This window comes from Pseudophryne corroboree, assembly GCF_028390025.1.
Source record: "Pseudophryne corroboree isolate aPseCor3 chromosome 12 unlocalized genomic scaffold, aPseCor3.hap2 SUPER_12_unloc_1, whole genome shotgun sequence".
Taxonomy (NCBI): domain Eukaryota; kingdom Metazoa; phylum Chordata; class Amphibia; order Anura; family Myobatrachidae; genus Pseudophryne; species Pseudophryne corroboree.
The window spans coordinates 757,727-785,502 of NW_026967485.1; the positions used below are offsets into that span (position 1 = coordinate 757,727).

Here is a 27,776-nt window from a genome sequence, read left to right on the forward strand (position 1 = left end):
CGGCCTTTTGCGGCACTTGGATGACCCTTAGTACGCATTAAACACCCCCACCCTCCTACGGTGTGGGGCTCATGTTGACAATGCCCCAGCCCCTGAAGCATTCAAGCTGATTTCTTACAGCAGCTTGGCACTGTAACAGCTCCAGAGCTGCTCTGTAAGGCAAGTAAAAGGGTGTGTTGTTTGCATTGTGCATTGGAAGGCACAAAGTAAGCAGACAGGAGGATAAGTCAGGATAGTACACAAGGGTATAAAAGGGAGGGGCTCAAGAAAAAAGAAGTGGAAACAGACAGCAAACTAGGCTGGAGAGAGACCTGAGACAAAGAGATCTGAATTATACGAGATCCGACCAGGGGAAACACAAATTATGCAGTCAAGTTTCCCACATTTGGGGAAATCGCAGGGGCAGCACACCCAGAGTGCAATGGGTGAGCCTTGCCCTGGGAGAAGCACCTTCATGATCATAGTATCTCACCTGGCAGGTAAGAAGGTGTTGGGCTTGAGCTGGGGAGGGTCGCTGCTCGGGCACCCCCCTGTCAAGTGAAGGAGATCCAACTGAGGCAGCACAAGGGAACTCTCGAAAGAAGAACAAGGCTAGAGGAAGATCTGAAACAAAGAAATCTGACTTTTACCAGAGCTGACCAGAGGAAAACACAAACACAGTCCCCCACTACCACAAATAATGCAGTCGAGTTACCCACATTTGGGGAAATCACAGGGGTCAGCATACCCAGAATGCAATGAATGAACCTCACCCTGGGAGAATAATCTTCATGACCATGGTATCTCCTATGCAAAATAAGTATGATTTGGGATAGGGCTGGGGAGGGCCGCTGCTCAGGCACATCTCTGTCAAGTAAAGGAGATTCAACTGAGGCAGCACAAGGGAACTCTCATCTGGGGACAACAACTGCAGGGAGAACACATATTTTCAGATGAACATGGGAGGGCAGAAGGCTGCCTAATACTGAAGCACCCCCAAACAACAAACCAAATGCAACAACTAGTGCAAGCATTCCTGGGGGAAGGCCTGCCGCAGATGGATTTGCATATGGTGATGTCATCCAAGCAGTGGGTCAAAGTTGGCTTCAACCCTCGTCTGCATATGAAAAGAGAAAAGGGGCGTGCAGGGCATGGCGGCCTTTTGCGGCGCTTGGATGACCCTTAGTTTGCATTAAACACCCCCACCCTCCTTCGGTGTTGGTCTCATGTTGGCTATGCCCCAGCCCCTGGAGCATTCAAGCTGATTTCTTGCAGCAGCTGGGCACTGTAACAGCTCCAGAGCTGCTCTGTAAAGCAAGTAAAAGGGTGTGGGCCCTGCAGCACTACCTGTAGTTCGCATTGTGCGTTGGAAGGCACAAAGTAAGCAGACGGGAGAAGTCAGGATAGTGCGCAAGGGCATAGAAGGGAGCGGCTCCAGAAAAGAGAAGTGGAAACAGACAGCAAACTAGGCTGGAGAGAGACCTGAGACAAAGAGATCTGAATTATACGAGATCCGACCAGGGGAAACACAAATTATGCAGTCAAGTTTCCCACATTTGGGGAAATCGCAGGGGCAGCACACCCAGAGTGCAATGGGTGAGCCTTGCCCTGGGAGAAGCACCTTCATGATCATAGTATCTCACCTGGCAGGTAAGAAGGTGTTGGGCTTGAGCTGGGGAGGGTCGCTGCTCGGGCACCCCCCTGTCAAGTGAAGGAGATCCAACTGAGGCAGCACAAGGGAACTCTCGAAAGAAGAACAAGGCTAGAGGAAGATCTGAAACAAAGAAATCTGACTTTTACCAGAGCTGACCAGAGGAAAACACAAACACAGTCCCCCACTACCACAAATAATGCAGTCGAGTTACCCACATTTGGGGAAATCACAGGGGTCAGCATACCCAGAATGCAATGAATGAACCTCACCCTGGGAGAATAATCTTCATGACCATGGTATCTCCTATGCAAAATAAGTATGATTTGGGATAGGGCTGGGGAGGGCCGCTGCTCAGGCACATCTCTGTCAAGTAAAGGAGATTCAACTGAGGCAGCACAAGGGAACTCTCATCTGGGGACAACAACTGCAGGGAGAACACATATTTTCAGATGAACATGGGAGGGCAGAAGGCTGCCTAATACTGAAGCACCCCCAAACAACAAACCAAATGCAACAACTAGTGCAAGCATTCCTGGGGGAAGGCCTGCCGCAGATGGATTTGCATATGGTGATGTCATCCAAGCAGTGGGTCAAAGTTGGCTTCAACCCTCGTCTGCATATGAAAAGAGAAAAGGGGCGTGCAGGGCATGGCGGCCTTTTGCGGCGCTTGGATGACCCTTAGTTTGCATTAAACACCCCCACCCTCCTTCGGTGTTGGTCTCATGTTGGCTATGCCCCAGCCCCTGGAGCATTCAAGCTGATTTCTTGCAGCAGCTGGGCACTGTAACAGCTCCAGAGCTGCTCTGTAAAGCAAGTAAAAGGGTGTGGGCCCTGCAGCACTACCTGTAGTTTGCATTGTGCGTTGGAAGGCACAAAGTAAGCAGACGGGAGAAGTCAGGATAGTGCACAAGGGTATAGAAGGGAGGGGCTCAAGAAAAAGTAGTGGAAACAGACAGCAAACTAGGCTGGAGAGCGACCTGAGACAAAGAGATCTGAATTATATGAGAGCCGACCAGGGGAAACACAAATTATGCAGTCAAGTTTCCCACATTTGGGGAAATCGCAGGGGCAGCACACCCAGAGTGCAATGGGTGAGCCTTGCCCTGGGAGAAGCATCTTCATGATCATAGTATCTCACCTGGCTGGTAAGTAGGAGTTGGGCTAGAGCTGGGGAGGGTCGCTGCTCGGGCACCCCCCTGTCAAGTGAAGGAGATCCAACTGAGGCAGCACAAGGGAACTCTCGAAAGAAGAACAAGGCTAGAGGAGATCTGAGACAAAGAAATCTGACTTTTACCAGAGCTGACCAGAGGAAAGCACAAACACAGTCCCCCACTACCACAAATAATGCAGTTGAGTTTCCCACATTTGGGGAAATCACAGGGGTCAGCATACCCAGAATGCAATGAATGAACCTAACCCTGGGAGAACAATCTTCATGACCATGGTATCTCCTATGCAAAATAAGTATGATTTGGGATAGGGCTGGGGAGGGCCGCTGCTCAGGCACATCTCTGTCAAGTAAAGGAGATTCAACTGAGGCAGCACAAGGGAACTCTCATCTGGGGACAACAACTGCAGGGAGAACACATATTTTCAGATGAACATGGGAGGGCAGAAGGCTGCCTAATACTGAAGCACCCCCAAACAACAAACCAAATGCAACAACTAGTGCAAGCATTCCTGGGGGAAGGCCTGCCGCAGATGGATTTGCATATGGTGATGTCATCCAAGCAGTGTGTCAAAGTTGGTTCAAACACCTTTGCAAAGTTCTATAAGTTTGATACCCTGGCTGAGGAGGACCTCCTGTTTGCTCAATCGGTGCTGCAGAGTCATCCGCACTCTCCTGCCCGTTTGGGAGCTTTGGTATAATCCCCATGGTCCTTACAGAGTCCCCAGCATCCTCTAGGACGTAAGAGAAAATAAGATTTTAAACCTACCGGTAAATCTTTTTCTCGTAGTCCGTAGAGGATGCTGGGTGCCCGTCCCAAGTGCGGTCTACTTCTGCAAGACTTGTATATAGTTATTGCTTACATAAGGGTTATATGTTAGTTTTCATCGGTCTTGGACTGATGCTATGTTGTTTTCATACTGTTAACTGGGTAGTATATCACAAGTTATACGGTGTGATTGGTGTGGCTGGTATGAATCTTGACCTTGGATTAACAAAAATCCTTTCCTCGTACTGTCCGTCTCCTCTGGGCACAGTTTCTCTAACTGAGGTATGGAGGAGGGGCATAGAGGGAGGAGCCAGTGCACACCCAGATCTAAAGTCTTTCTTAAAGTGCCCATGTCTGCTGCGGAGCCCGTCTATCCCCCATGGTCCTTACGGAGTCCCCATCATCCTCTACGGACTACGAGAAAAAAAAATTACCGGTAGGTTTAAAATGTTATTTTTTTCTCTGCAACCCACTGCTAAATTGTGCTTCCTAGCTGTTTTTTATAAAATCACTTAATTAAATCTAACTACGTCAGAGAAGGCCAGGTACCCTACACCATAAGAGGGGGTTTGAAATTTTGACTTGTCTACTTAAAGATCACCAAAATCTGATGACAAGGTCAATTACATCCCTGGGTGGGATTGAACCACCAACCTTTTGGTTAATAGCCCATGTAAGTGCAAGAAATCCTGAAGCACTCACTCATCATGGGAAAGTACCAATGTGTTTCTTACAAAAATTCTCCAGATTATTGACTTTTTAAAGTTTTTCTAGGAAACGTTCTAGATGAATGATTATTAGCCTTTGTCAGTATTGACTTTTGCAAGGTGTCTCTGTGGCGCAATCGGTTAGCATGTTTGGCTATTAACCAAAAGGTTGGTGGTTCAATCCCACCCAGGGATGTAATTGACCTTGTAATCAGATTTTGGTGATCTTTAAGTAGACAAGTCAAAATTTCAAAAACCCCCCTTATGGTGTAGGGTACCTGGCCTTCTCTGATGTAATCAGAGTTAGATTTGATTAAGTGATTTTATAAAAAAACAGCTAGGAAGCACAATTTAGCAGTGGGTTGCAGAGAAAAAAAAATATGCTGGCAGAAAAGTCCAATTGAGTGATTAAACAGCTCTTCATTTTCTGATTTTATGTTTATGCTAACAAATTTGCTCTCTGAAAAGTGTCCACAAAGCCAAGTCTCTGATTAACACCTTTGTAGGAATGGTTTTTCACCTATTACTGAAATAAACTTGCTTCATTGGAAAGGCATCAAAGATGCATCCTCATTTCAATGTCTACTGAAATAATACAGGTTGACACCAGGAAACGTCACTGCATCCTTGCTGCTTCCTCACGGGGAAGTCTGTTTAATGTGAAAACAAGGTGATATCTAATCAGCACACAGGTAAGGAATTAAGAAAATCTTTCTTTATGGGTGAAGATGTTTCTCACAAATTGTTGTCCCAATGCATCATTGAAATTCAAGATGGAAGATGATTTTCATATATCACTTGTACATTTTGCATTGCTCTTCTGGTGACAATGTAGTTTGTTTTTGTCAATTACCATTTCAGTAATAGGGTAAAGAAAATTAAGTGGATTTTTTAAAGAAAACAATGCTGTCAATATACTATTAAAACAAATTAAAATGATAAAAGTTATTGTACTTTAAGTAAAAATAAAAGAGCCAAAATATCAATCCCAGTTTTTGATTACTTTAATTATAAAAAAAAAAATGCACATAGCAGAGGATAGTTTCGATCAATCGACCTCTGGGTTATGGGCCCAGCATGCTTCCATTGCACTACTCTGCTGCTCATGGAAGTGTAAGAGATCCTGAAGACTAAATTGATTAAAGGCCTAAAAGTACTGGACTATAAGGAAAGACTTACTAGGCTGAATATTTATACACTAGAAAAGAGGTGCCTAAGAGGAGATATTATTAATATCTTCAAATATGTAAAGATACATAACAAAGAGTTATCAGAGGAATTATTTATTAAAAGAACACGTGGTCACTCGCTGCGACTGGAGGAAAGTTCAGAACGCAATGGAGGAAAGGTTTCTTCACTGTTAGGGCAATCAGGATGTGGAATTCCCTGCCAGGGAAGGTGGTAATGGCGGACTCTGTAATTGGATTTAAAAAAGGAATGGATACATTTCTGAATGAAAAAGCTATCCAAGGTTATAATACTTAAAATATCAACATGGTTAATCCGGGGGTAACATGAGTTATAGTAGCTAACTAGTCATAAAACATTATTCAGCAAGTATGTAGAATCATCACAACTTAAAACAGGTTGAACACGATGGGCAATTTGCCTCTATTCAACCTCAAAAACTATGTTACTATATTACTATGTTATTGTAGTATACAGAACACCACAATGCAATGAGCAGTGATAGTGAGCACTGATGAGGATACTAGAACTGACACTGAGCAGCAAGATGCAGCACTGGACTATTAGTAATGTACTGTAGTATGCTGAGCACCACAAAGCAGCACAAGACAATGAGCAGTGATACTGAGCACTGATGAGGATACTACTGAGAACTGACACTGAGCAGGAGAGACACACTACTAGTATTACTGAGCAGCAATAAGTAACCACTGATACTGAGCACTGATATTGAGATTTCCACTGAGAGAACATAGCCACGTCCTCTCCGCTCTCTCTTCAATGCACGAGTAAAAATGGCAGCAACGCGCAGCTCTTTATATGGAATCCGAATCTCGCGAGAATCCGACAGCGGGATGATGACATTTTCCCTTGTTCAGGTTTTCCGAGTCAGGCGGGAACAACCGAGCCTGCCTCGGACCAGTGTAAACCACGTGGAGTTCGTGGGGAATTCGGTTCTCGGAGAACCGAACCCGCTCCTCTCTACCTTATACCCATCAATTTTTTTATTTTCAATCTAAGCCCCTGCAGTTTTCTGTAAGCATCTGCTTCGCTATGATGATCAACAAGTCACAAGGGCAAACACTCAGGGTTTGAGGCGTAGATCTTAGGACCAGCTGCTACAAGCATGGCAGAGGTGTCACTATCACTGGTGACACCCAGAGAGGTGGCGAGGGAGATTGTAATGCAGTGCGCGCAGATAAGCAGCGCAATGGTAAAAAGGAGGCATGGTTTCATAGGTAGGGGCGTGGCCTGGTGGCCTGAATCTACATTTTGTTGCTCCGGGTGTCCCGGGGGTTGGGGGCTGCACCCGGGGACTAGTGTGTGAGCGGTGCTGGCTCCTGCACAGTGACAGGGCATGGCCACCCAGCATGACGCCTCCCTTCTTGACCATGCTGTAATTGCAGTCGCACTGCAGTTCAGCGTGATCATAAAAAATGGTGTAGGCTCCTGCTGGTGCAGACTGTATGTGCGCGCAGGAAGCCGCCACCATTTTTGTGATCACAGCGGCTGAATGTGATGTCATACAGCCGCTGTGACCACGCCCCCTGTGTCTCCTCCGTTGCAGACCCCATTTTGAAGCCTTGCCCCCGCACCGCTCCATCCCTGACTTGGAAATGGAGTGTTGCTGACCCACCTCTCCCCCCCTTCCCCGCCCCGATTGACAGGCAGAGGCGATCACATTCTCTGCGGGGTGCCGCAGAAAATGCAGGCACATGCGTATGCTCTTAGCAATTTTTGCAGTTGGATCGCTTATTGTGATTGCAATCCAACCTGAATCAGGCCCTATTACCTATCACAATGCGCTGCGGGCAGTACAAAATTGGGTTAATATAGGAGAAAAACCCCCAGACCTGTGCTCCTTAACTGTACCTGGTGGCTAGTGGAGCGGCTGCCCAGTAATCAGTGTCCACCGCAGTGCGCACACGGCCCACCCCCTACGGCCTCGCTCCCCTTCATCAGCGGCCTCGTGATCCGGAAGGGTGGTGTGTGTGTGACTGACCTTAGGATGAAACCGGAGCCTCCGCTGCAGTGACCCAGCAACCAGGGCACGGGAGTATATAGCGCCGCTGGGAGTGATGAAGCTGCAGTAAAGATGTCTATTAGACCTAGCCTGCTGCAGCCCTTGTAGATTCTCATAAAACAAGTTCTTCTTTTCTTGTCAAAATTAATAGCTAAGAATAGGCTGCCTGAGGCAGGACCCTGTTAATTGGCCTGCTACTGAAAGCACCAACTACAAACTGAGCTCCCTGTTCATGGAAGCGGGGTTATAGAGGAGAATGCACTGAGCTTCTTGGGAACAGTCAAAAGCTTTGAGCCGGTTGGTGCCTCAGATCAAGATCCTACTCTACACCCCAATGTGAATCCTTGTGGAGTCCAGTGTACCCCACAGAAGAAATTAATGTGTCACACCCATTGGCAGCAACCTTAGAATAGCTGCTGACGGGCACAATTGAGAAAGGAAGGGGGGGGGACATTTGAATCCAGCACATAGATGCAATTCAAATATGTAATTTGTACCTTCCTATTTTAAAATATAATGGATGAACCTCACCCTGTGAGAACAATCTTCATGATCAAGAGATCTAATATGTAAAATAAGTATGAGTTGGGATAGGGCTGGGGAGGGTGGCAGCTCGGGCAGCCCCTCCCCCGTCAAGTTAAGGAGATTCAACTGAGGAAGCACAAGGGAACTCTCGTCTGGGGACAACAACTGCAGGGAGACCACATCTTTTCAGATGAACATGGGAGGGCGGAAGGCTGCCTAATACTGAAGCACCATCAAATATCAAACCATATCCAACAACTAGTACAAGCACTCCTGGGGGAAGGTCTGCAGCAGACGGATTTGCATATGGTGATGTCATCCAAGCAGTGGGCCAAAGTTGGCTGGAACCCTCATCTGCATATAAAAAGAGAAAAGGGGCATGCAGGGCATGGCGGCCTTTTGCAGTGCTTGGATGACCCCTAGTTCGCATTAAACACCCCCACCCTCCTTTGGTGTGGGGCTCATGTTGGCCATGCCCCATCCCCTGAAGCATTCATGCTGATTTCTTGCAGCAGCTGGGCACTGTAACAGCTCCAGAGCTGCTCTGTAAGGCAAGTAAAAGGGTGTGGGCCCTGCAGCACCACCTGTAGTTCGCATTGTGCGTTGGAAGGCACAAAGTAAGCAGACGGGAGGAGAAGTCAGGATAGTACACAAGGGCATCCTTTTCTCTTAGTCCGTAGAGGATGCTGGGGTCACATTAAGAACCAAGGGGTATAGACGGGATCCGCAAGAGACATGGGCACTTTAAGACTTTCAAAGGGTGTGAACTGGCTCCTCCCTCTATGCCCCTCCTCCAGACTCCAGTTATAGGAACTGTGCCCAGGGAGACGGACATTTCGAGGAAAGGATTTATTGTTAAACTAAGGTGAGCATCTTACCAGCTCACACCTTAAGCATGCCGCAGAACGTGGCATTCAACAGAACACAAGCCAACGGCATGAACAATTGCAGCAAAAAGCTGACCAGAACCGTAACACAACATGTGTATAACCACAAGTAATAACTGCAGACACAGTATGGACTGGGACGGGTGCCCAGCATCCTCTACGTACTAAGAGAAAAGGATTTACCGGTAGGTATTAAAATCCTATTTTCTCATACGACCTAGAGGATGCGGTCACATTAAGAACCATGGGGTTATACCAAAGCTCTTGAACGGGTGGGAGAGTGCGTACGACTCTGCAGCACCGAATGACCCAACTTGAGGTTATCATCAGCCAAGGTATCAAACTTGTAAAACTTAGCAAAAGTGTTTACTAAATAGCTGCTCGGCAAAGTTGCAATGCCGAGACTCCCCGACCAGCTGCCCAGGATGAACCCACCTTTCTAGTAGAATGGGTCTTCACCTAATTCAGTAACGGCAATCCTGCCGTGGAATGAGCATGCTGAATCTTACCACAGATCCAGCGCATAATGGTCTGCATGGAAGCAGGACACCCAATCATGTTGGGAGCATACAGGACAAACAGAGCCTCTGTTTTCCTAATCTGAACCGTTCTGGTGACATAAATTTTCAAAGTTCTGACCACAGCCAGAGACTTTGACTCAACGAAGGTGTCAGTGGCCAAAGGCACCATGTGGAAAGATGAACCACCTTCGGCAGAAATTGTTGACGTGTCCTCAATTCTGCTCTATCTTCATGAAAGATCAAATAAAGGCTCTTGTGATACTGCATGGTTTGTACTGTTTTCCATGTGCTCCCAGATCTTTCAAGCAAGTAGCATGGTCAAGAAAGTTCTGTTTGAAAAGAAACAAACATTTACTGTCATTGTTATGCAAATAAACTTACATTAAAGCTAACAAGAAAGCACACTCGTTCTGTCTTTAAACTGATAAAAGAAACCCCAATAATATGGGGCATGCAAAAATTGAGATAAAACTCAGTTTTGCTCCTCTCCACGGAAATCTTTAATAAAAGGCAAAATATTTGTTAGTTCTGAAGAGAAACCAGAGCATGACCAAGATTCCACCTGTCGCCTGAGTGCCATGCCAGCAGTTCTCATTCAGCTCAAAGTGAGCACCCAATTTGAATGAAAGAAAGCAGATTTCTCACCAGGCTTCCCCTTGCTATAAACATGGTTTGTACTCTTTTCCATGTGCTCCCAGATCTTTCAAACAATTAGTGTGGTCAAGAAAGTTCTGTTTGAAAAGAAACAAACATTTACTGTCATTTCTATGCAAATGAGCTTACATTAAAGCACACTCGTTCTATCTTTAAACCAATAAAATAAAACCCCAATAAGATGGGGCATGCAAAAATTGAGATAAAACTCAGTTTTGCTCCTCTCCACGGAAATCTTTAGTAAAAGGCGAAAGATTTGTTCGTTCTGAAGAGAAACCACAGCATGACCAAGATTCTACCTGTCGCCTGAGTGCCATGCCAGCAGTCCTCATTCAGCTCAAAGTGAGCACCCAATTTGAAAGAAAGAAAGCAGATTTCTCACCAGGCTTCCCCTTGCTATAAACATGGTTTGTACTCTTTTCCATGTGCTCCCAGATCTTTCAAGCAATTAGTATAGTCAAGAAAGTTCTGTTTGAAAAGAAACAAACATTTACTGTCATTTCTACGCAAATGAGCTTACATTAAAGCACACTCGTTCTATCTTTAAACTGATAAAAGAAACCCCAATAAGACGGGGCATGCAAAAATTGAGATAAAACTCAGTTTTGCTCCTCTCCACAGAAATCTTTAGTAAAAGGCAAAAGATTTGTTCGTTCTGAAGAGAAACCAGAGCATGACCAAGATTCCACCTGTCGCCTGAGTGCCGTGCCAGCAGTCCTCATTCAGATCAAAGTGAGCGCCCAATTTGAAAGAAAGCAGATTTCTCACCTGTCTTCTCCTTGCTATAAGCATGGTTTGTACTGTATTCCTTGTGCTCCCAGATCTTTCAAGCAAGTAGCATGGTCAAGAAAGTTCTGTTTGAAAAGAAACAAACATTTACTGTCATTTCTATGCAAATGAGCTTACATTAAAGCACACTCATTCTATCTTTAAACCGATAAAAGAAACCCCAAAAAGATGGGGCATGCAAAAATTGAGATAAAACTCGGTTTTGCTCCTCTCCACGGAAATCTTTAGTAAAAGGCGAAAGATTTGTTCGTTCTGAAGAGAAACCAGAGCATGACCAAGATTTTTATCTGAAAATATGTGTTCTCCCTGCAGTTGTTGTCCCCAGATGAGAGTTCCCTTGTGCTGCCTCAGTTGAATCTCCTTTACTTGACAGGGGGATGCTCGAGCAGCGACCCTCCCAAGCTCTAGCCCAACTCCTACTTACCTGCCAGGTGAGATACTATGATCATGAAGGTGCTTCTCCCAGGGCAAGGCTCACCCATTGCACTCTGGGTGTGCTGCTTCTGCGATTTCCCCAAATGTGGGAAACTTGACTGCATAATTTGTGTTTCCCCTGGTCGGCTCTCGTATAATTCAGATCTCTTTGTCTCAGGTCTCTCTCCAGCCTAGTTTGCTGTCTGTTTCTACTTCTCTTTTCTTGAGCCGCTCCCTTCTATGCCCTTGCGCACTATCCTGACTTCTCCCGTCTGCTTACTTCGTGCCTTCCAACGCACAATGCAAACTACAGGTAGTGCTGCAGGACCCACACCCTTTTACTTGCCTTACAGAGCGTCTCTGGAGCAGTTACAGTGCCCAGCTGCTGCAAGAAATCAGCTTGAATGCTTCAGGGGCTGGGGAATAGCCAACATGAGCCCCACACCGAAGGAGGGTGGAGGTGTGTAATGCGAACTAGGGGTCATCCAAGCGCCGCAAAAGGCCGCCATGCCCTGCACGCCCCTTGTCTCTTTTCATATGCAGACGAGGGTTGAAGCCAACTTTGACCCACTGTTTGGATGACATCACCATATGCAAATCCATCTGCTGCAGGCCTTCCCCCAGGAATGCTTGCACTAGTTGTTGCATTTGGTTTGTTGTTTGGGGGTGCTTCAGTATTAGGCAGCCTTCTGCCCTCCCATGTTCATCTGAAAATATGTGTTCTCCCTGCAGTTGTTGTCCCCAGATGAGAGTTCCCTTGTGCTGCCTCAGTTGAATCTCCTTTACTTGACAGAGATGTGCCTGAGCAGCGGCCCTCCCCAGCCCTATCCCAAATCATACTTATTTTGCATAGGCGATACCATGGTCATGAAGATTGTTCTCCCAGGGTGAGGTTCATTCATTGCATTCTGGGTATGCTGACCCCTGTGATTTCCCCAAATGTGGGAAACTCGACTGCATTATTTGTGGTAGTGGGGGACTGTGTTTGTGCTTTCCTCTGGTCAGCTCTGGTAAAAATCAGATTTCTTTATCTCAGATCTTCCTCTAGCCTTGTTCCTCTTTCGAGAGTTCCCCTGTGCTGCCTCAGTTGGATCTCTTTCACTTGACAGGGGGGTGCCCGAGCAGCGACCCTCCCCAGCTCTAGCCCAACTCCTACTTACCTGCCAGGTGAGATACTATGATCATGAAGGTGCTTCTCCCAGGGCAAGGCTCACCCATTGCACTCTGGTTGTGCTGCCCCTGTGATTTCCCCAAATGTGATAAACTTGACTGCATAATTTGTGTTTCCCTTGGTCGGCTCTCGTATAATTCAGATCTCTTTGTCTCAGGTCTCTCTCCAGCCTAGTTTGCTGTCTGTTTCCACTTCTCTTTTCTTGAGCCGCTCCCTTCTATGCCCTTGCGCACTATCCTGACTTCTCCCGTCTGCTTACTTCGTGCCTTCCAACGCACAATGCAAACTACAGGTAGTGCTGCAGGGCCCACACCCTTTTACTTGCCTTACAGAGCAGCTCTGGAGCAGTTACAGTGCCCAGCTGCTGCAAGAAATCAGCTTGAATGCTTCAGGGGCTGGGGCATAGCCAACATGAGCCCCACACCAAAGGAGGGTGGAGGTGTGTAATGCGAACTAGGGGTCATCCAAGCGCCGCAAAAGGCCGCCATGCCCTGCACGCCCCTTTTCTCTCTTCATATGGAGACGAGGGTTGAAGCCAACTTTGACCCACTGCTTGGATGGCATCACCATATGCAAATCCATCTGCTGCAGGCCTTCCCCCAGGAATGCTTGCACTAGTTGTTGCATTTGGTTTGTTGTTTGGGGGTGCTTCAGTATTAGGCAGCCTTCTGCCCTCCCATGTTCATCTGAAAATATGTGTTCTCCCTGCAGTTGTTGTCCCCAGATGAGAGTTCCCTTGTGCTGCCTCAGTTGAATCTCCTTTACTTGACAGAGATGTGCATGAGCAGCGGCCCTCCCCAGCCCTATCCCAAATCATACTTATTTTGCATAGGAGATACCATGGTCATGAAGATTGTTCTCCCAGGGTTAGGTTCATTCATTGCATTCTGGGTATGCTGACCCCTGTGATTTCCCGAAATGTGGGAAACTCAACTGCATTATTTGTGGTAGTGGGGGACTGTGTTTGTGCTTTCCTCTGGTCAGCTCTGGTAAAAGTCAGATTTCTTTGTCTCAGATCTTCCTCTAGCCTTGTTCTTCTTTCGAGAGTTCCCTTGTGCTGCCTCAGTTGGATCTCCTTCACTTGACAGGGGGGTGCCCGAGCAGCGACCCTCCCCAGCTCTAGCCCAACTCCTACTTACCTGCCAGGTGAGATACTATGATCATGTAGGTGCTTCTCCCAGGGCAAGGCTCACCCAATGCACTCTGGGTGTGCTGCCCCTGCGATTTCCCCAAATGTGGGAAACTTGACTGCATAATTTGTGTTTCCCCTGGTCGGCTCTCATATAATTCAGATCTCTTTGTCTCAGGTCTCTCTCCAGCCAAGTTTGCTGTCTGTTTCCACTTCTTTTTTCTTAAGCCCCTCCCTTCTATACCCTTGTGGACTATCCTGACATCTCCTCCTGTCTGCTTACTTTGTGCCTTCCAATGCACAATGCAAACTACAGGTAGTGCTGCAGGGCCCACACCCTTTTACTTGCCTTACAGAGCAGCTCTGGAGCTGTTACAGTGCCCAGCTGCTGCAAGAAATCAGCTTGAATGCTTCAGGGGCTGGGGCATAGCCAACATGAGCCCCACACCGACGGAGGGTGGAGGTGTTTAATGCAAACTAAGGGTCATCCAAGCACCGCAAAAGGCCGCCATGCCCTGCATACCCCTTTTCTCTTTTCATATGCAGATGAGGGTTCCAGCCAACTTTGGCCCACTGCTTGGATGACATCACCGTATGCAAATCCGTCTTCTGCAGACCTTTTCCCAGGAATGCTTGAACTAGTTGTTGCATTTGGTTTGTTGTTTGGGGGTGCTTCAGTATTAGGCAGCCTTCTGCTCTCCCATTTTCATCTGAAAATATGTGTTCTCCCTGCAGTTGTTGTCCCCAGATGAGAGTTCCCTTGTGCTGCCTCAGTTGAATCTCCTTTACTTGACAGAGATGTGCCTGAGCAGCGGCCCTCCCCAGCCCTATCCCAAATCATACTTATTTTGCATAGGAGATACCATTATCATGAAGATTGTTCTCCCAGGGTGAGGTTCATTCATTGCATTCTGGGTATGCTGACCCCTGTGATTTCCCCAAATGTGGGAAACTCGACTGCATTATTTGTTGTAGTGGGGGACTGTGTTTGTGCTTTCCTCTGGTCAGCTCTGGTAAAAGTCAGATTTCTATGTCTCAGATCTTCATCTAGCCTTGTTCTTTTTTCGAGAGTTTCCTTGTGCTGCCTCAGTTGGATCTCCTTCACTTGACAGGGGGGTGCCCGTACAGCGACCCTCCCCAGCTCTAGCCCAACTCCTACTTACCTGCCAGGTGAGATACTATGATCAGGAAGGTGCTTCTCCCAGGGCAAGGCTCACCCATTGCACTCTGGGTGTGCTGCTCCTGCGATTTCCCCAAATGTGGGAAACTTGACTGTATAATTTGTGTTTCCCCTGGTCGGCTCTCGTATAATTCAGATCTCTTTGTCTCAGGTCTCTCTCCAGCCTAGTTTGCTGTCTGTTTCCACTTCTCTTTTCTTGAGCCGCTCCCTTCTATGCCCTTGTGCACTATCCTGACTTCCCCGTCTGCTTACTTTGTGCCTTCCAACGCACAATGCAAACTACAGGTAGTGCTGCAGGGCCCACACCCTTTTACTTGCTTTACAGAGCAGCTCTGGAGCTGTTACAGTGCCCAGCTGCTGCAAGAAATCAGCTTGAATGCTTCAGGGGCTGGGGCATAGCCAACATGAGCCCCACACCGAAGGAGGGTGGAGGTGTTTAATGCGAACTAGGGGTCATCCAAGCGCCGCAAAAGGCCGCCATGCCCTGCACACCCCTTTTTTATTTTCATATGCAGACGAGGGTTGAAGCCAACTTTGACCCACTGTTTGGATGACATCACCATATGCAAATCCGTCTGCTGCAGGCCTTCCCCCAGGAATGCTTGCACTAGTAGTTGCATTTGGTTTGTTGTTTGGGGGTGCATAAGTATTAGGCAGCCTTCTGCCCTCCCATGTTCATCTGAAAATATGTGTTCTCCCTGCAGTTGTTGTCCCCAGATGAGAGTTCCCTTGTGCTGCCTCAGTTGAATCTCCTTTACTTGACAGAGATGTGCCTAAGCAGCGGCCCTCCCCAGCCCTATCCCAAATCATACTTATTTTGCATAGGAGATACCATGGTCATGAAGATTGTTCTCCCAGGGTGAGGTTCATTCATTGCACTCTGGGTATGCTGACCCCTGTGATTTCCCCAAATGTGGGAAACTCGACTGCATTATTTGTGGTAGTGGGGGACTGTGTTTGTGCTTTCCTCTGGTCAGCTCTGGTAAAAGTCAGATTTCTTTGTCTCAGATCTTCCTCTAGCCTTGTTCTTCTTTCGAGAGTTCCCTTGTGCTGCCTCAGTTGGATCTCCTTCACTTGACAGGGGGTGCCCGAGCAGCAATCCTCCACAGCTCTAGCCCAACTCCTACTTACCTGCCAGGTGAGATACTATGATCTTCACTGTTAGGGCAATCAGGATGTGGAATTCCCTGCCAGGGAAGGTGGTAATGGCGGACTCTGTAATTGGATTTAAAAATGGAATGGATACATTTCTGAATGAAAAAGCTATCCAAGGTTATAATACTTAAAATATCAACATGGTTAATCCGGGGGTAACATGAGTTATAGTAGCTAACTAGTCATAAAACATTATTCAGCAAGTATGTAGAATCATCACAACTTAAAACAGGTTGAACACGATGGGCAATTTGCCTCTATTCAACCTCAAAAACTATGTTACTATATGTTACTATATTACTATGTTACTGTAGTATACAGAACACCACAATGTAATGAGCAGTGATAGTGAGCACTGATGAGGATACTAGAACTGACACTGAGCAGCAAGATGCAGCACTGGACTATTAGTAATGTACTGTAGTATGCTGAGCACCACAATGCAGCACAAGACAATGAGCAGTGATACTGAGCACTGATGAGGATACTACTGAGAACTGACACTGAGCAGGAGAGACACACTACTAGTATTACTGAGCAGCAATAAGTAACCACTGATACTGAGCACTGATATTGAGATTTCCACTGAGATAACATAGCCACGTCCTCTCCGCTCTCTCTTCAATGCACGAGTAAAAATGGCGGCAACGCGCAGCTCTTTATATGGAATCCGAATCTCGCGAGAATCCGACAGCGGGATGATGACATTTTCCCTTGTTCAGGTTTTCCGAGTCAGGCGGGAACAACCGAGCCTGCCTCGGACCAGTGTAAACCACGTGGAGTTCGTCGGGAATTCGGTTCTCGGAGAACCGAACCCGCTCCTCTATATATACTATATTACTATGTTACTGTAGTATACAGAACACCACAATGCAATGAGCAGTGATAGTGAGCACTGATGAGGATACTAGAACTGACACTGAGCAGCAAGATGCAGCACTGGACTATTAGTAATGTACTGTAGTATGCTGAGCACCACAATGCAGCACAAGACAATGAGCAGTGATACTGAGCACTGATGAGGATACTACTGAGAACTGACACTGAGCAGGAGAGACACACTACTAGTATTACTGAGCAGCAATAAGTAACCACTGATACTGAGCACTGATATTGAGATTTCCACTGAGAGAACATAGCCACGTCCTCTCCGCTCTCTCTTCAATGCACGAGTAAAAATGGCAGCAACGCGCAGCTCTTTATATGGAATCCGAATCTCACGAGAATCTGACAGCGGGATGATGACATTTTCCCTTGTTCAGGTTTTCCAAGTCAGGCGGGAACAACCGAGCCTGCCTCGGACCAGTGTAAACCACGTGGAGTTCGTGGGGAATTCGGTTCTCGGAGAACCGAACCCGCTCCTCTCTACCTTATACCCATCAATTTTTTTTATTTTCAATCTAAGCCCCTGCAGTTTTCTGTAAGCATCTGCTTCGCTATGATGATCAACAAGTCACAAGGGCAAACACTCAGGGCTTGAGGCGTAGATCTTAGGACCAGCTGCTACAAGCATGGCAGAGGTGTCACTATCACTGGTGACACCCAGAGAGGTGGCGAGGGAGATTGTAATGCAGTGCGCGCAGATAAACAGCGCAATGGTAAAAAGGAGGCATGGTTTCATAGGTAGGGGCGTGGCCTGGTGGCCTGAATCTACATTTTGTTGCTCCGGGTGTCCCGGGGTTGGGGGCTGCACCCGGGGACTAGTGTGTGAGCGGTGCTGGCTCCTGCACAGTGACAGGGCATGGCCACCCAGCATGACGCCTCCCTTCTTGACCATGCTGTAATTGCAGTCGCACTGCAGTTCAGCGTGATCATAAAAAATGGTGTAGGCTCCTGCTGGTGCAGACTGTAGAGAAAAGCTGCTGTGACCACGCCCCCTGTGTCTCCTCCGTTGCAGACCCCATTTTGAAGCCTTGCCCCCGGACTAAGAGAAAAGAATGCCCTTGCGCACTATCCTGACTTCTCCTCCCGTCTGCTTAATTTGTGCCTTCCAACGCACAATGCGAACAACAGGTGGTGCTGCAGGGCCCACACCCTTCTACTTGCCTTACAGAACAGCTCTGGAGTGCCCAGCTGCTGCAAGAAATCAGCTTGAATGCATCAGGGGATGGGGCATGGCCAACATGAGCCCCACACCAAAGGAGGGTGGGGGTGTTTAATGCGAACTAGGGGTCATCCAAGCACTGCAAAAGGCCGCCATGCCCTGCATGCCCCTTTTCTCTTTTCATATGCAGATGAGGGTTCCAGTCAACTTTGGCCCACTGCTTGGATAACATCACCGTATGCAAATCCGTCTGCTGCAGACCTTCCCCCAGGAGTGCTTGTACTAGTTGTTGCATATGGACCCTCATTCCGAGTCGTTCGCTCTGTAAATTTCATCGCATCGCAGTGAAATTCTGCTTAGTACGCATGCGCAATATTCGCACTGCGACTGCGCCAAGTAATTTTACAATGAAGAAAGTATTTTTACTCACGGCTTTTTCTTCGCTCCGGCGATCGTAATGTGATTGACAGGAAATGGGTGATACTGGGCGGAAACAGGCCGTTTTATGGGCGTGTGGGAAAAAACGCTACAATTTCCGGAAAAACGCAGGAGTGGCCGGAGAAACGGGGGAGTGTCTGGGCGAACTCTGGGAGTGTTTGTGACGTCAAACCAGGAACGACAAGCACTGAACTGATCGCAGATGCCGAGTAAGTCTGAAGCTACTCTGAAACTGCTAAGTAGTTTGTAATCGCAATATTGCGAATACATCGGTCGCAATTTTAAGAAGCTAAGATTCACTCCCAGTAGGCGGCGGCTTAGCGTGTGTAACTCTGCTAAAATCGCCTTGCGAGCGATCAACTCGGAATGAGGGCCATGGTTTGATATTTGATGGTGCTTCAGTATTAGGCAGCCTTCCGCCCTCCCATGTTCATCTGAAAAGATGTGGTCTCCCTGCAGTTGTTGTCCCCAGATGAGAGTTCCCTTGTGCTGCCTCAGTTGAATCTCCTTTACTTGACAGAGATGTGCCTGAGCAGCGGCCCTCACCAGCCCTATCCCAAATCATACTTATTTTGCATAGGAGATACCATGGTCATGAAGATTGTTCTCCCAGGGTGAGGTTCATTCATTGCATTCTGGGTATGCTGACCCCTGTGATTTTCCCAAATGTGGGAAACTCGACTGCATTATTTGTGGTAGTGGGGGACTGTGTTTGTGCTTTCCTCTGGTCAGCTCTGGTAAAAGTCAGATTTCTTTGTCTCAGAACTTCCTCTAGCCTTGTTCTTCTTTCGAGGGTTCCCTGGTGCTGCATCAGTTGGATCTCCTTCACTTCACAGGGGGGAACCCGAGCAGCGACCCTCCCCAGCTCTAGCCCAACTCCTACTTACCTGCCAGGTGAGATACTATGATCATGAAGGTGCTTCTCCCAGGGCAAGGCTCAACCATTGCACTCTGGGTGTGCTGCTCCTGCGATTTCCCCAAATGTGGGAAACTTGACTGCATAATTTGTGTTTCCCCTCGTCGGCTCTCGTATAATTCAGATCTCTTTGTCTCAGGTCTCTCTCCAGCCTAGTTTGCTGTCTGTTTCCACTTCTCTTTTCTTGAGCCGCTCCCTTCTATGCCCTTGCGCACTATCCTGACTTCTCCCGTCTGCTTACTTCGTGCCTTCCAACGCACAATGCGAACTACAGGTAGTGCTGCAGGGCCCACACCCTTTTACTTGCCTTACAGAGTAGCTCTGGAGCAGTTACAGTGCCCAGCTGCTGCAAGAAATCAGCTTGAATGCTTCAGGGGCTGGGGCATAGCCAACATGAGCCCCACACCGAAGGAGGGAGGAGGTGTGTAATGCAAACTAGGGGTCATCCAAGCGCTGCAAAAGGCCGCCATGCCCTGCACGCCCCTTTTCTCTTTTCATATGCAGACGAGGGTTGAAGCCAACTTTGACCCACTGCTTGGATGACATCACCATATGCAAATCCATCTGCGGCAGGCCATCCCCCAGGAATGCTTGCACTAGTTGTTGCATTTGGTTTGTTGTTTGGGGGTGCTTCAGTACTAGGCAGCCTTCTGCCCTCCCATGTTCATCTGAAAATATATGTTCTCCCTGCAGTTGTTGTCCCAAGATGAGAGTTCCCTTGTGCTGCCTCAGTTGAATCTCCTTTACTTGACAGAGATGTGCATGAGCAGCGGCCCTCCCCAGCCCTATTCCAAATCATACTTATTTTGCATAGGAGATACCATGGTCATGAAGATTTTTCTCCCAGGGTGAGGTTCATTCATTGCATTTTGGGTATGCTGACCCCTGTGATTTCCCCAAATGTGGGAAACTCGACTGCATTATTTGTGGTAGTGGGAGACTGTGTTTGTGCTTTCCTCTGGTCAGCTCTGGTAAAAGTCAGATTTCTTTGTCTCAGATTTTCCTTTAGCCTTGTTCTTCTTTCGAGAGTTCCCTTGTGCTGCCTCAGTTGGATCTCCTTCACTTTACAGGGGGGTAACCGAGCAGCGACCCTCCCCAGCTCTAGCCCAACTCCTACTTACCTGCCAGGTGAGATACTATGATCATGAAGGTGCTTCTCCCAGGGCAAGGCTCACCCATTGTACTCTGGGTGTGCTGCTCCTGCGATTTCCCCAAATGTGGGAAACTTGACTGCATAATTTGTGTTTCCCCTGGTCGGCTCTCGTATAATTCAGATCTCTTTGTCTCAGGTCTCTCTCCAGCCTAGTTTGCTGTCTGTTTCCACTTCTCTTTTCTTCAGCCGCTCCCTTCTATACCCTTGTGCACTATCCTGACTTCTCCTCCCGTCTGCTTACTTTGTGCCTTCCAATGCACAATGCAAACTACAGGTAGTGCTGCAGGGCCCACACCCTTTTACTTGCCTTACAGAGCAGCTCTGGAGCTGTTACAGTGCCCAGCTGCTGCAAGAAATCAGCTTGAATGCTTCAGGGGCTGGGGCATAGCCAACATGAGCCCCACACCGAAGGAGGGTGGAGGTGTTTAATGCAAACTAGGGGACAGACAAGCGCCGCAAAAGGCCACCATGCCCTGCACGCCCCTTTTCTGTTTTCATATGCAGACGAGGGTTGAAGCCAACTTTGACCCACTGCTTGGATGACATTACCATATGCAAATCCGTCTTCTGCAGAACTTCCCCCAGGAATGCTTGCACTAGTTGTTGCATTTGGTTTGTTGTTTGGGGGTGCTTCAGTATTAGGCAGCCTTCTGCCCTCCCATGTTCATCTGAAAATATGTGTTCTCCCTGCAGTTGTTGTCCCCAGATGAGAGTTACCTTGTGCTGCCTCAGTTGAATCTCCTTAACTTGACAGAGATGTGCCTGAGCAGCGGCCCTCCCCAGCTCTATCCCAAATCATACTTATTTTGCATAGGAGATACCATGGTCATGAAGATTATTCTCCCAGGGTGAGGTTCATTCATTGCATTCTGGGTATGCTGACCCCTGTGATTTCCCCAAATGTGGGAAACTCGACTGCTTTATTTGTGGTAGTGGGGGACTGTGTTTGTGTGTTCCTCTGGTCAGCTCTGGTAAAAGTCAGATTTCTTTGTTTCAGATCTTCCTCTAGCCTTGTTCTTCTTTCGAGAGTTCCCTTGTGCTGCCTCAGTTGGATCTCCTTCACTTGACAGGGGGGTGCCCAAGCAGAGACCCTCCCCAGCTCTAGCCCAACTCCTACTTACCTGCCAGGTGAGATACTATGATCATGAAGGTGCTTCTCCCAGGGCAAGGCTCACCCATTGCACTCTGGGTGTGCTGCCCCTGCGATTTCCCCAAATGTGGGAAACTTAACTGCATAATTTGTGTTTCCCCTGGTCGGCTCTCGTATAATTCAGATCTCTTTGTCTCAGGTCTCTCTCCAACCTAGTTTGCTGTCTGTTTCCACTTCTCTTTTCTTCAGCCGCTCCCTTCTATACCCTTGTGCACTATCCTGACTTCTCCTCCCGTCTGCTTACTTTGTGCCTTCCAATGCACAATGCAAACTACAGGTAGTGCTGCAGGGCCCACACCCTTTTACTTGCCTTACAGAGCAGCTCTGGAGATGTTACAGTGCCCAGCTGCTGCAAGAAATCTGCTTGAATGCTTCAGGGGATGGGGCATGGCCAACATGAGCCCCACACCAAAGGAGGGTGGAGGTGTTTAATGCGAACTAGGGGTCATCCAAGCACCGCAAAAGGCCGCCATGCCCTGCACGCTCCTTTTCTCTTTTCATATGCAGATGAGGGTTGAAGCCAACTTTGACCCACTGCTTGGATGACATCACTGTATGCAAATCCGTCTTCTATAGAACTTCCCCCAGGAATGCTTGCACTAGTTGTTGCATTTGGTTTGTTGTTTGGGGGTGCTTCAGTATTAGGCAGCCTTCTGCCCTCCCATGTTCATCTGAAAATATGTGTTCTCCCTGCAGTTGTTGTCCCCAGATGAGAGTTCCCTTGTGCTGCCTCAGTTGAATCTCCTTTACTTGACAGAGATGTGCATGAGCAGCGGCCCTCCCCAGCCCTATTCCAAATCATACTTATTTTGCATAGGAGATACCATGGTCATGAAGATTGTTCTCCCAGGGTGAGGTTCATTCATTGCATTTTGGGTATGCTGACCCCTGTGATTTCCCCAAATGTGGGAAACTTGACTGCATTATTTGTGGTAGTGGGGGACTGTGTTTGTGCTTTCCTCTGGTCAGCTCTGGTAAAAGTCAGATTTCTTTGTCTCAGATTTTCCTCTAGCCTTGTTCTTCTTTCGAGAGTTCCCTTGTGCTGCCTCAGTTGGATCTCCTTCAGTTTACAGGGGGGTACCCGAGCAGCGATCCTCCCCAGCTCTAGCCCAACTCCTACTTACCTGCCAGGTGAGATACTATGATCATGAAGGTGCTTCTCCCAGGGCAAGGCTCACCCATTGCACTCTGGGTGTGCTGCTCCTGCGATTTCCCCAAATGTGGGAAACTTGACTGCATAATTTGTGTTTCCCCTGGTCGGCTCTCGTATAATTCAGATCTCTTTGTCTCAGGTCTCTCTCCAGCCTAGTTTGCTGTCTGTTTCCACTTCTCTTTTCTTGAGCCGCTCCCTTCTATGCCCTTGCGCACTATCCTGACTTCTCCTCCTGTCCGCTTACTTTGTGCCTTCCAACGCACAATGCGAACTACAGGTAGTGCTGCAGGGCCCACACCCTTTTACTTGCCTTACAGAGCAGCTCTGGAGCTGTTACAGTGCCCAGCTGCTGCAAGAAATCAGCTTGAATGCTTCAGGGGCTGGGGTATAGCCAACATGAGCCCCACACCAAAGGAGGGTGGAGGTGTTTAATGCAAACTAGGGGTCAGCCAAGCGCCGCAAAAGGCCACCATGCCCTGCACGCCCCTTTTCTCTTTTCATATGCAGACGAGGGTTGAAGCCAACTTTGACCCACTGCTTGGATGACATCACCATATGCAAATCCATCTGCGGCAGGCCTTCCCCCAGGAATGCTTGCACTAGTTGTTGCATTTGGTTTGTTGTTTGGGGGTGCTTCAGTATTAGGCAGCCTTCTGCCCTCCCATGTTCATCTGAAAATATATGTTCTCCCTGCAGTTGTTGTCCCCAGATGAGAGTTCCCTTGTGCTGCCTCAGTTGAATCTCCTTTACTTGACAGAGATGTGCATGAGCAGCGGCCCTCCCCAGCCCTATTCCAAATCATACTTATTTTGCATAGGAGATACCATGGTCATGAAGATTTTTCTCCCAGGGTGAGGTTCATTCATTGCATTTTGGGTATGCTGACCCCTGTGATTTCCCCAAATGTGGGAAACTCAACTGCATTATTTGTGGTAGTGGGGGACTGTGTTTGTGCTTTCCTCTGGTCAGCTCTAGTAAAAGTCAGATTTCTTTGTCTCAGATTTTCCTCTAGCCTTGTTCTTCTTTCGAGAGTTCCCTTGTGCTGCCTTAGTTGGATCTCCTTCACTTTACAGGGGGGTACCCGAGCAGCGACCCTCCCCAGCTCTAGCCCAACTCCTACTTACCTGCCAGGTGAGATACTATGATCATGAAGGTGCTTCTCCCAGGGCAAGGCTCACCCATTGTACTCTGGGTGTGCTGCTCCTGCGATTTCCCCAAATGTGGGAAACTTGACTGCATAATTTGTGTTTCCCCTGGTCGGCTCTCGTATAATTCAGATCTCTTTGTCTCAGGTCTCTCTCCAGCCTAGTTTGCTGTCTGTTTCCACTTCTCTTTTCTTCAGCCGCTCCCTTCTATACCCTTGTGCACTATCCTGACTTCTCCTCCCGTCTGCTTACTTTGTGCCTTCCAATGCACAATGCAAACTACAGGTAGTGCTGCAGGGCCCACACCCTTTTACTTGCCTTACAGAGCAGCTCTGGAGCTGTTACAGTGCCCAGCTGCTGCAAGAAATCAGCTTGAATGCTTCAGGGGCTGGGGCATAGCCAACATGAGCCCCACACCGAAGGAGGGTGGAGGTGTTTAATGCAAACTAGGGGTCAGACAAGCGCCGCAAAAGGCCACCATGCCCTGCACGCCCCTTTTCTGTTTTCATATGCAGACGAGGGTTGAAGCCAACTTTGACCCACTGCTTGGATGACATTACCATATGCAAATCCGTCTTCTGCAGAACTTCCCCCAGGAATGCTTGCACTAGTTGTTGCATTTGGTTTGTTGTTTGGGGGTGCTTCAGTATTAGGCAGCCTTCTGCCCTCCCATGTTCATCTGAAAATATGTGTTCTCCCTGCAGTTGTTGTCCCCAGATGAGAGTTACCTTGTGCTGCCTCAGTTGAATCTCCTTAACTTGACAGAGATGTGCCTGAGCAGCGGCCCTCCCCAGCTCTATCCCAAATCATACTTATTTTGCATAGGAGATACCATGGTCATGAAGATTATTCTCCCAGGGTGAGGTTCATTCATTGCATTCTGGGTATGCTGACCCCTGTGATTTCCCCAAATGTGGGAAACTCGACTGCTTTATTTGTGGTAGTGGGGGACTGTGTTTGTGTGTTCCTCTGGTCAGCTCTGGTAAAAGTCAGATTTCTTTGTTTCAGATCTTCCTCTAGCCTTGTTCTTCTTTCGAGAGTTCCCTTGTGCTGCCTCAGTTGGATCTCCTTCACTTGACAGGGGGGTGCCCAAGCAGAGACCCTCCCCAGCTCTAGCCCAACTCCTACTTACCTGCCAGGTGAGATACTATGATCATGAAGGTGCTTCTCCCAGGGCAAGGCTCACCCATTGCACTCTGGGTGTGCTGCCCCTGCGATTTCCCCAAATGTGGGAAACTTAACTGCATAATTTGTGTTTCCCCTGGTCGGCTCTCGTATAATTCAGATCTCTTTGTCTCAGGTCTCTCTCCAACCTAGTTTGCTGTCTGTTTCCACTTCTCTTTTCTTCAGCCGCTCCCTTCTATACCCTTGTGCACTATCCTGACTTCTCCTCCCGTCTGCTTACTTTGTGCCTTCCAATGCACAATGCAAACTACAGGTAGTGCTGCAGGGCCCACACCCTTTTACTTGCCTTACAGAGCAGCTCTGGAGATGTTACAGTGCCCAGCTGCTGCAAGAAATCTGCTTGAATGCTTCAGGGGATGGGGCATGGCCAACATGAGCCCCACACCAAAGGAGGGTGGAGGTGTTTAATGCGAACTAGGGGTCATCCAAGCACCGCAAAAGGCCGCCATGCCCTGCACGCTCCTTTTCTCTTTTCATATGCAGATGAGGGTTGAAGCCAACTTTGACCCACTGCTTGGATGACATCACTGTATGCAAATCCGTCTTCTATAGAACTTCCCCCAGGAATGCTTGCACTAGTTGTTGCATTTGGTTTGTTGTTTGGGGGTGCTTCAGTATTAGGCAGCCTTCTGCCCTCCCATGTTCATCTGAAAATATGTGTTCTCCCTGCAGTTGTTGTCCCCAGATGAGAGTTCCCTTGTGCTGCCTCAGTTGAATCTCCTTTACTTGACAGAGATGTGCATGAGCAGCGGCCCTCCCCAGCCCTATTCCAAATCATACTTATTTTGCATAGGAGATACCATGGTCATGAAGATTGTTCTCCCAGGGTGAGGTTCATTCATTGCATTTTGGGTATGCTGACCCCTGTGATTTCCCCAAATGTGGGAAACTTGACTGCATTATTTGTGGTAGTGGGGGACTGTGTTTGTGCTTTCCTCTGGTCAGCTCTGGTAAAAGTCAGATTTCTTTGTCTCAGATTTTCCTCTAGCCTTGTTCTTCTTTCGAGAGTTCCCTTGTGCTGCCTCAGTTGGATCTCCTTCAGTTTACAGGGGGGTACCCGAGCAGCGATCCTCCCCAGCTCTAGCCCAACTCCTACTTACCTGCCAGGTGAGATACTATGATCATGAAGGTGCTTCTCCCAGGGCAAGGCTCACCCATTGCACTCTGGGTGTGCTGCTCCTGCGATTTCCCCAAATGTGGGAAACTTGACTGCATAATTTGTGTTTCCCCTGGTCGGCTCTCGTATAATTCAGATCTCTTTGTCTCAGGTCTCTCTCCAGCCTAGTTTGCTGTCTGTTTCCACTTCTCTTTTCTTGAGCCGCTCCCTTCTATGCCCTTGCGCACTATCCTGACTTCTCCTCCTGTCCGCTTACTTTGTGCCTTCCAACGCACAATGCGAACTACAGGTAGTGCTGCAGGGCCCACACCCTTTTACTTGCCTTACAGAGCAGCTCTGGAGCTGTTACAGTGCCCAGCTGCTGCAAGAAATCAGCTTGAATGCTTCAGGGGCTGGGGTATAGCCAACATGAGCCCCACACCAAAGGAGGGTGGAGGTGTTTAATGCAAACTAGGGGTCAGCCAAGCGCCGCAAAAGGCCACCATGCCCTGCACGCCCCTTTTCTCTTTTCATATGCAGACGAGGGTTGAAGCCAACTTTGACCCACTGCTTGGATGACATCACCATATGCAAATCCATCTGCGGCAGGCCTTCCCCCAGGAATGCTTGCACTAGTTGTTGCATTTGGTTTGTTGTTTGGGGGTGCTTCAGTATTAGGCAGCCTTCTGCCCTCCCATGTTCATCTGAAAATATATGTTCTCCCTGCAGTTGTTGTCCCCAGATGAGAGTTCCCTTGTGCTGCCTCAGTTGAATCTCCTTTACTTGACAGAGATGTGCATGAGCAGCGGCCCTCCCCAGCCCTATTCCAAATCATACTTATTTTGCATAGGAGATACCATGGTCATGAAGATTTTTCTCCCAGGGTGAGGTTCATTCATTGCATTTTGGGTATGCTGACCCCTGTGATTTCCCCAAATGTGGGAAACTCAACTGCATTATTTGTGGTAGTGGGGGACTGTGTTTGTGCTTTCCTCTGGTCAGCTCTAGTAAAAGTCAGATTTCTTTGTCTCAGATTTTCCTCTAGCCTTGTTCTTCTTTCGAGAGTTCCCTTGTGCTGCCTTAGTTGGATCTCCTTCACTTTACAGGGGGGTACCCGAGCAGCGACCCTCCCCAGCTCTAGCCCAACTCCTACTTACCTGCCAGGTGAGATACTATGATCATGAAGGTGCTTCTCCCAGGGCAAGGCTCACCCATTGTACTCTGGGTGTGCTGCTCCTGCGATTTCCCCAAATGTGGGAAACTTGACTGCATAATTTGTGTTTCCCCTGGTCGGCTCTCGTATAATTGAGATCTCTTTGTCTCAGGTCTCTCTCCAGCCTAGTTTGCTGTCTGTTTCCACTTCTCTTTTCTTCAGCCGCTCCCTTCTATACCCTTGTGCACTATCCTGACTTCTCCTCCCGTCTGCTTACTTTGTGCCTTCCAATGCACAATGCAAACTACAGGTAGTGCTTCAGGGCCCACACCCTTTTACTTGCCTTACAGAGCAGCTCTGGAGCTGTTACAGTGCCCAGCTGCTGCAAGAAATCAGCTTGAATGCTTCAGGGGCTGGGGCATAGCCAACA

General features: G+C 48.1%; 31 non-coding genes and 4 pseudogenes across 31 annotated transcripts; 25 read left to right on the forward strand and 10 right to left on the reverse strand.

Annotated features, from left to right (window-relative positions):
• Positions 1–324: 324 nt before the first annotated feature.
• Positions 325–487, reverse strand: LOC134982960 (U1 spliceosomal RNA). Its single transcript, XR_010191576.1, has one exon. It is a non-coding gene; the product is annotated as a U1 spliceosomal RNA (small nuclear RNA).
• A 152-nt stretch (positions 488–639) lies between these two features.
• On the reverse strand, positions 640–803 carry LOC134982684 (U1 spliceosomal RNA). The gene has a single exon (XR_010191359.1). It is a non-coding gene; the product is annotated as a U1 spliceosomal RNA (small nuclear RNA).
• A 671-nt stretch (positions 804–1,474) lies between these two features.
• On the reverse strand, positions 1,475–1,637 carry LOC134982961 (U1 spliceosomal RNA). Its single transcript, XR_010191577.1, has one exon. It is a non-coding gene; the product is annotated as a U1 spliceosomal RNA (small nuclear RNA).
• Positions 1,638–1,789: 152 nt separating this feature from the next.
• On the reverse strand, positions 1,790–1,953 carry LOC134982686 (U1 spliceosomal RNA). The gene has a single exon (XR_010191361.1). It is a non-coding gene; the product is annotated as a U1 spliceosomal RNA (small nuclear RNA).
• Positions 1,954–2,644: 691 nt separating this feature from the next.
• On the reverse strand, positions 2,645–2,786 carry LOC134982971 (U1 spliceosomal RNA; annotated as a pseudogene).
• Positions 2,787–2,937: 151 nt separating this feature from the next.
• On the reverse strand, positions 2,938–3,101 carry LOC134982487 (U1 spliceosomal RNA). The gene has a single exon (XR_010191179.1). It is a non-coding gene; the product is annotated as a U1 spliceosomal RNA (small nuclear RNA).
• A 1,298-nt stretch (positions 3,102–4,399) lies between these two features.
• On the forward strand, positions 4,400–4,473 carry TRNAN-AUU (transfer RNA asparagine (anticodon AUU)). Its single transcript has one exon. It is a non-coding gene; the product is annotated as a tRNA-Asn (tRNA).
• A 5,380-nt stretch (positions 4,474–9,853) lies between these two features.
• LOC134982438 (U5 spliceosomal RNA) lies at positions 9,854–9,969 on the reverse strand. Its single transcript, XR_010191134.1, has one exon. It is a non-coding gene; the product is annotated as a U5 spliceosomal RNA (small nuclear RNA).
• Positions 9,970–10,244: 275 nt separating this feature from the next.
• Positions 10,245–10,360, reverse strand: LOC134982395 (U5 spliceosomal RNA). Its single transcript, XR_010191094.1, has one exon. It is a non-coding gene; the product is annotated as a U5 spliceosomal RNA (small nuclear RNA).
• A 274-nt stretch (positions 10,361–10,634) lies between these two features.
• LOC134982403 (U5 spliceosomal RNA) lies at positions 10,635–10,750 on the reverse strand. Its single transcript, XR_010191101.1, has one exon. It is a non-coding gene; the product is annotated as a U5 spliceosomal RNA (small nuclear RNA).
• A 270-nt stretch (positions 10,751–11,020) lies between these two features.
• On the reverse strand, positions 11,021–11,136 carry LOC134982358 (U5 spliceosomal RNA). The gene has a single exon (XR_010191060.1). It is a non-coding gene; the product is annotated as a U5 spliceosomal RNA (small nuclear RNA).
• Positions 11,137–11,280: 144 nt separating this feature from the next.
• Positions 11,281–11,443, forward strand: LOC134982913 (U1 spliceosomal RNA). Its single transcript, XR_010191542.1, has one exon. It is a non-coding gene; the product is annotated as a U1 spliceosomal RNA (small nuclear RNA).
• A 671-nt stretch (positions 11,444–12,114) lies between these two features.
• On the forward strand, positions 12,115–12,278 carry LOC134982582 (U1 spliceosomal RNA). The gene has a single exon (XR_010191265.1). It is a non-coding gene; the product is annotated as a U1 spliceosomal RNA (small nuclear RNA).
• Positions 12,279–12,430: 152 nt separating this feature from the next.
• Positions 12,431–12,593, forward strand: LOC134982273 (U1 spliceosomal RNA). Its single transcript, XR_010191004.1, has one exon. It is a non-coding gene; the product is annotated as a U1 spliceosomal RNA (small nuclear RNA).
• A 671-nt stretch (positions 12,594–13,264) lies between these two features.
• On the forward strand, positions 13,265–13,428 carry LOC134982597 (U1 spliceosomal RNA). Its single transcript, XR_010191279.1, has one exon. It is a non-coding gene; the product is annotated as a U1 spliceosomal RNA (small nuclear RNA).
• A 152-nt stretch (positions 13,429–13,580) lies between these two features.
• LOC134982258 (U1 spliceosomal RNA) lies at positions 13,581–13,722 on the forward strand (annotated as a pseudogene).
• A 695-nt stretch (positions 13,723–14,417) lies between these two features.
• LOC134982571 (U1 spliceosomal RNA) lies at positions 14,418–14,581 on the forward strand. The gene has a single exon (XR_010191255.1). It is a non-coding gene; the product is annotated as a U1 spliceosomal RNA (small nuclear RNA).
• A 152-nt stretch (positions 14,582–14,733) lies between these two features.
• LOC134982843 (U1 spliceosomal RNA) lies at positions 14,734–14,896 on the forward strand. Its single transcript, XR_010191503.1, has one exon. It is a non-coding gene; the product is annotated as a U1 spliceosomal RNA (small nuclear RNA).
• A 670-nt stretch (positions 14,897–15,566) lies between these two features.
• LOC134982815 (U1 spliceosomal RNA) lies at positions 15,567–15,730 on the forward strand. Its single transcript, XR_010191478.1, has one exon. It is a non-coding gene; the product is annotated as a U1 spliceosomal RNA (small nuclear RNA).
• Positions 15,731–18,958: 3,228 nt separating this feature from the next.
• Positions 18,959–19,122, forward strand: LOC134982846 (U1 spliceosomal RNA). Its single transcript, XR_010191505.1, has one exon. It is a non-coding gene; the product is annotated as a U1 spliceosomal RNA (small nuclear RNA).
• A 152-nt stretch (positions 19,123–19,274) lies between these two features.
• Positions 19,275–19,410, forward strand: LOC134982209 (U1 spliceosomal RNA; annotated as a pseudogene).
• A 698-nt stretch (positions 19,411–20,108) lies between these two features.
• LOC134982635 (U1 spliceosomal RNA) lies at positions 20,109–20,272 on the forward strand. The gene has a single exon (XR_010191312.1). It is a non-coding gene; the product is annotated as a U1 spliceosomal RNA (small nuclear RNA).
• Positions 20,273–20,424: 152 nt separating this feature from the next.
• Positions 20,425–20,587, forward strand: LOC134982894 (U1 spliceosomal RNA). The gene has a single exon (XR_010191524.1). It is a non-coding gene; the product is annotated as a U1 spliceosomal RNA (small nuclear RNA).
• Positions 20,588–21,261: 674 nt separating this feature from the next.
• LOC134982668 (U1 spliceosomal RNA) lies at positions 21,262–21,425 on the forward strand. The gene has a single exon (XR_010191342.1). It is a non-coding gene; the product is annotated as a U1 spliceosomal RNA (small nuclear RNA).
• Positions 21,426–21,577: 152 nt separating this feature from the next.
• On the forward strand, positions 21,578–21,740 carry LOC134982981 (U1 spliceosomal RNA). Its single transcript, XR_010191586.1, has one exon. It is a non-coding gene; the product is annotated as a U1 spliceosomal RNA (small nuclear RNA).
• Positions 21,741–22,414: 674 nt separating this feature from the next.
• Positions 22,415–22,578, forward strand: LOC134982541 (U1 spliceosomal RNA). Its single transcript, XR_010191228.1, has one exon. It is a non-coding gene; the product is annotated as a U1 spliceosomal RNA (small nuclear RNA).
• A 152-nt stretch (positions 22,579–22,730) lies between these two features.
• On the forward strand, positions 22,731–22,893 carry LOC134982821 (U1 spliceosomal RNA). Its single transcript, XR_010191483.1, has one exon. It is a non-coding gene; the product is annotated as a U1 spliceosomal RNA (small nuclear RNA).
• Positions 22,894–23,567: 674 nt separating this feature from the next.
• Positions 23,568–23,731, forward strand: LOC134982276 (U1 spliceosomal RNA). The gene has a single exon (XR_010191007.1). It is a non-coding gene; the product is annotated as a U1 spliceosomal RNA (small nuclear RNA).
• A 152-nt stretch (positions 23,732–23,883) lies between these two features.
• LOC134982896 (U1 spliceosomal RNA) lies at positions 23,884–24,046 on the forward strand. The gene has a single exon (XR_010191526.1). It is a non-coding gene; the product is annotated as a U1 spliceosomal RNA (small nuclear RNA).
• A 674-nt stretch (positions 24,047–24,720) lies between these two features.
• LOC134982669 (U1 spliceosomal RNA) lies at positions 24,721–24,884 on the forward strand. The gene has a single exon (XR_010191343.1). It is a non-coding gene; the product is annotated as a U1 spliceosomal RNA (small nuclear RNA).
• A 152-nt stretch (positions 24,885–25,036) lies between these two features.
• On the forward strand, positions 25,037–25,199 carry LOC134982983 (U1 spliceosomal RNA). The gene has a single exon (XR_010191588.1). It is a non-coding gene; the product is annotated as a U1 spliceosomal RNA (small nuclear RNA).
• A 674-nt stretch (positions 25,200–25,873) lies between these two features.
• On the forward strand, positions 25,874–26,037 carry LOC134982542 (U1 spliceosomal RNA). The gene has a single exon (XR_010191229.1). It is a non-coding gene; the product is annotated as a U1 spliceosomal RNA (small nuclear RNA).
• A 152-nt stretch (positions 26,038–26,189) lies between these two features.
• Positions 26,190–26,352, forward strand: LOC134982823 (U1 spliceosomal RNA). Its single transcript, XR_010191485.1, has one exon. It is a non-coding gene; the product is annotated as a U1 spliceosomal RNA (small nuclear RNA).
• A 674-nt stretch (positions 26,353–27,026) lies between these two features.
• LOC134982288 (U1 spliceosomal RNA) lies at positions 27,027–27,190 on the forward strand. The gene has a single exon (XR_010191018.1). It is a non-coding gene; the product is annotated as a U1 spliceosomal RNA (small nuclear RNA).
• A 152-nt stretch (positions 27,191–27,342) lies between these two features.
• LOC134982950 (U1 spliceosomal RNA) lies at positions 27,343–27,484 on the forward strand (annotated as a pseudogene).
• The last annotated feature ends 292 nt before the right edge of the window (positions 27,485–27,776 follow it).